General features: G+C 37.4%; 1 long non-coding RNA gene across 1 annotated transcript; it reads left to right on the top strand.

Annotated features, from left to right (window-relative positions):
* The first annotated feature begins 2394 nt into the window (after positions 1 to 2394).
* On the top strand, positions 2395 to 3749 carry LOC145785137 (uncharacterized). The gene is made up of 2 exons (XR_014291128.1): positions 2395 to 2483; positions 3291 to 3749. It is a non-coding gene; the product is annotated as an uncharacterized LOC145785137 (long non-coding RNA).
* The last annotated feature ends 1449 nt before the right edge of the window (positions 3750 to 5198 follow it).

Genomic DNA, 5198 nt, shown 5'->3' with positions numbered 1-5198 from the left:
GCACCCATTTCAGCATTTTACTAATTGGATGTCATTTTACTCATTGGTGGCATCCAGTTTAGATTAGGTGCTCCGACACAACTGATAGGATTAAGTTTTCTATGTGACTTTCAGGGTCTGAAAGACACATATGAACAATTTTACATATAATAATTAGTAGTATGTACATTTTATTTCTTTCAGGCTAATACTTTACTGCAAGTAAAATGTCATATTCTACTTTGAAAACAATACCTCCCTTCTGAGACTATGGGGTTTAAATGTTGTGTGCCTGGTTGCAAGAGTGGTTACTTCTCTACTATGAAAGTTGATCCACTAAAACAACGGTACCCGGACATTTTGCCGAAAGACATTTTGCCGAAACCCATTTTGCCGAAACCCATTTTGCCGAATGGACATTTTTCCGAAACTCATTTTGCCGAAAGGACTAATTGCCGAAAGGACTAAATGCCGAATGGACAAATTGCCGAAATTATACAAATGCATTTTATGTATTATCATAACCTAATAACACATAAATGTCATTCACAAACAGATTTCACTCACAAATTATGTGCGACAGCGCGTAAGTATCCGACAGAAGTGTTATATGTATAAGCGAACGTCTAATACTGATCTCCAAAACCTGTGGAGACTGCATAAGCCTAGAGCCTATACTTATAGATGAGACTTGGTGTCACTTCAAACTAATACTGATTTCCAAAAACTGTGGATACTGTATATAAAGCAATTTTCAGGCAAACAACAGTAGCAAAGTAATTACTACAGTATTTCAAAGCCACTGCTTGCATGGTAACGAGACTTGGTGTCACTTCAAAATAATTATCAGTTCAAAGGCATTGCTTGCATAGCAATGAGACTTGCGACTTGGTGTCACTTCAAAATAATTACCAGTTCAAAGGCACTGCTTGCATAGTAACGAGACTTGGAGTTGCTTCCAAGTAATTTTTAGGCAAACAAACAGTAGCAAAGTGATTCTATTTCAAAAGCACTGCTTGCATAGTAACGAGACTTTGTGTCACTTCAAAGTAATTTTTTTCCAAATTGTTTCGGCAATTTGTCCATTCGGCAATTAGTCCTTTCGGCAATTAGTCCGTTCGGCAATTAGTCCTTTAGGCAAAATGTCTTTCGGCAAAATGTCCGCGCACGAAAACAACATTATTTGGATTTCCCAAAGATGCAGCATTACGAGAAAGTTGGGTTAAAGCTGTTCCTCGTAAGGATTGGATTGTGTCAGATACACATAAAGTGTGTGCAAAACATTTTCACGAAGAGGATTTTATACAGGTTTCTTCAGATATTCGCAAAAATAGACGTCTTGCCAGAGACACGCAAGAGTTAAAGCGCTTACGCATAAAATCCACTGCTGTTCCAGAAGTATTTCCAGAATTGCCAGGAGACCTTTCGAAACCATCTTCTTCAGCCCGTGCTACTTTTGCTAGTACTGCGTCAGCAAGGCGATATGTGGAAAATGAAAGAATCCAGCAGCAAAATCAGCGCTTGCTTCAGCAAGATGTTTTTGATAACTTTGCATCACTTAAAGCCAAACTGAAAGATGCGCATCTTCATCTACCTTTTGGATTTGTAACTGTTTTTAAAGAAACCACAGTTGTCTTTCATTCTGTAAAATATGCTGAGGATTTTGCAAGTGCCCCCCAGCTGCTTGGATCTGTTATAGTGACTGAGAGCTGGAAAGTTACTGCATTTGTTTCTTTGGCTGTAGTGCCACCACATTTGTATAAGCATTTGCTGCAGTCTCAATCATTGAAAACCACCTCTGAATTGGCGAATATTCTAGCTTTCTGCAAATCTATTATGGATGAACAAGATTCTAAAAATACCAGCAATCGTATAAATTTTGTTAGCATTGCTGTATCTGCATTACAAAACTATCTCTCAGCGGAGACACTGCCTGACTGCGGAGATGATGGCCATTCAGATGCATCACTAATTCTGTTTATATGTGAACAGCTTAACCTGCTTCTAGTTGCAAAACAAGGACGCAGTTACTCCAGCAACTTAATAACTGTGTCTTACTTGTGGCAGCTGACGAGCACTTCTTTGTACAAGATATTAAAGAAGTTTTTTATTTTGCCTTCTATAAGCCGACTTCAACAGCTTTCTGTTTCAAACACTGTGAATGGTGGACAAATTGATGTGCAGTACATAAAGCAACGCACTGCTTCCCTACGGAACGAAGAGCGAATTGTCACTTTGATGATAGATGAGGTTTATACAGCGCAAAGAATAGAGTACAGTAATGGAGCCTTTGTTGGACTTGCGGAAGATGGGACTCTTGCAAAGACGGTTCTCACATTTATGGTGCAGTCAACATGTGGAAAATATAAGGATGTCATCTGCTTGATACCTGTCAACAAATTGGAAACTAAGTTGCAGCGCTTCTGGTTCAACAAGATAATGGTGGCACTGCATGACATTTTGGTCGTGATAGCTGTATCTGTTGACAATCATGTTTGTAATAGGTACGTAAATTAATTAGGCCTACTGTATATATAATAGTTAATTAGAAGGTCTTATTCAAATAGAATCTAATTTGAATAAGACCTTCTGATGATCCGTTAGGTGAAACAATTTGTAAAGGCTTCAGATAGTAATAACTATATTTGATTTAATTCGCTCTGCTTTGCATTTTTGCTTGGCATTGAGCAGTTTTTGTAGTATTAATAGTTTTCATTGTTTTAATAGTTAATTATATAATAGATACATTAACTTTGTTGGTTGAACTACAATGCATGTAAAGTAGACTAGACCAGTGGACAACATTAAAATATTATCAAATATCCTCTATGGTATGAACTTTTGAACGGGTAATTCCATCTTTGATTTAGAATTTTTTTAAATTTGACATAAAATATGTGCCAGAATTGTTTGCTTTTTTGAACAAGGAAAAAAAAAAGATTTCTGTTGTATGTTTTTGCGGATGCTAAATTGTTGCGGCAGTTTTATTTTTTCTACAACTTCCTCAATTGTTATGTACCGTATAGTAGCCTATAGTACCAATATAACCGTAATAGTTGTGCTTTGCTGCTATTCTATATTATTTGTTTTAACAAACTGTCATGGGTTGTATTAGACTGTCACAATTTACTAGTGCTGTTGATAAAGTACCGTTACTAAGTGGAAAATGGTAGGAGGGTGCACATTTTAAAGATACATGTAGTGTAACATCTAACCATCAATGGTTGGATGCATCCGTCGTCGCATGGTGTATACCTTGACTGGTAAGAAACTGTGGTTGTGGAGCACTAATTGCAATTCATTTGTTTTAGGAAGATGTTCATGGACTTGTGTGGAGGCAAACTTTCACACAGTATTGTTCACCCAACAAAGCCGGACGAACGCCTCGATCACATGAAAAGATTGTATTCTATAGAAGAGCACAAAACATTAAAGATTGCTCACACACTGGAAAAAGCATCTTTAAATCCAAGCAATCTTCCAAAGATGCGCCTGCCACACTGTCAAGTAACCGTAAAATTCGCAAATTGACAGGAAAAGGTTCTGTTAGAAAAGAATCGTTGTAATGCCTTTTGTTGTTTTCTGTTTTATTTTTGTAGGATGTTGGAAGAATTTTTGGCTGTAAACTGTTTTGAAAGTTATAAGCTTTCGATTTCTTGCAGTAAGTTGTCTACTGCTGGTCTACTTATGCTGTTTATTGACAAGAGGTTCATCCTCTGATGTTTCTACATACTTTGCTTTTGTCGTGTCTTGCCCCTACCTGGTATTTTTTGAACATTTTTTTGTCTAAATGTTCCCCGATAAACTTCAAAAAAAGTCAGAAGATATCAGCTTCTTGCATGAACCGTTTTTACGTGGTAAAACATTTATCGCAAAAGGAGGGCCGGTATGCGCGCCGGGTGGGGTATGTATTAACCTCCGATGAACCTTTTATGTTTTACCAATTTACAACGTCCAGGTTGCTATTGTTATGCGTTTAATATACTTTTGTGTTGCTTTGTGAAGCACCATAGAGCTACCATAAATGCTGTTTTCCACTGTATAGATCTGGTTGCAATACTGCATGACATCATTGACTTAGGATCTATGCTATGATATCCATTTGTTTAGTCACAGTTATTGTCCTGTACTATGCTTTGTGCTGGCATGATTTACCTATACCAGTATCAAGTTATTCATGCCTTGTGTTTTTGGTGTATAAAGCGTCTTAGTTTTTGTTTACCATATTGTCACTTGTCAGGTTTGGTAGTTTATCAAGCATGAAACTTGCTTTGTTGGGTTTAATGTTGTTAAGAAACTGATCTTTTTAAGATCTTCTTACGTTGATTTAACGTTTAGTGACATTGAATTGATGGGAAATATGACGATTAGCTGTTAGGTTTGTATAGCGTACACTTCTGAAACATAGATCAAGCTTTACTGCAAGCTATAGCCTATATGGATTTCATTGTACATATTAAATTTTACGTTGAAATTACGAAAATAAACGTTTAATTAACGTTGATATAAGTCTAATTTGTATTCACCTGGTGACCATTATGCTCAAAACCAGGTGTAGAAGAAAGAATTGCTTTGGTTTTACTCAAATACTATTTTGACTAAGTAGGACTACTAATGACAGGGCTAAAAAAGCTTTCGCGTGCGCGTACTCTATTGGTCTGTGCCTGATGGTCACTGTGATTCACCTAAAAAGCTTGTTTCGATTTTGAATTCGTTAAGCCAACAACTTTATCGGAAAACAATTGAAGCAGGTGTTTCGCGTGAAGATATTGATGCTCTTTGCGTCAAACCAGCTCATGTGTTTCAAGCGCATTATGATAATTTTACAAGAAAACTTACATTTGAAATCATGGAAAGAGCTGTACCGACTGCTGTCTCGTATTCGTCATCAGCCGGTATTCTGCGGTGCAGTCCAACGTTCTCATAATTCTGTACTGTTTAACCTACTTTCAAGTTTTAATATTTTTAGCATTGCGTCTGGCAGCACTCGCCAAGGATGAATGATTTCGCCTATAAAACAGACTGGTGTGGTAATCTTCTCTCTTTTCGATCTACGCTCTCACCACGGGAAGTCAGTGACGTTTCTGAATCCGCTCTGATCGCTGCAACGATTGCCGCAATAAAGATGAATTCTCAAATCTAGTGTTGCGTTTAAGTCACCTCAACCCAGCAGCGTTACAATGGTGCCTTGATATCAACAGAACTCACGACTTTGGAAC

This window comes from Aplidium turbinatum, chromosome 16, assembly GCF_918807975.1.
Source record: "Aplidium turbinatum chromosome 16, kaAplTurb1.1, whole genome shotgun sequence".
NCBI lineage: Eukaryota > Metazoa > Chordata > Ascidiacea > Aplousobranchia > Polyclinidae > Aplidium > Aplidium turbinatum.
Note: the sequence above shows the minus strand (reverse complement) of the source record. Positions and strands in the feature narration are given on the sequence as shown.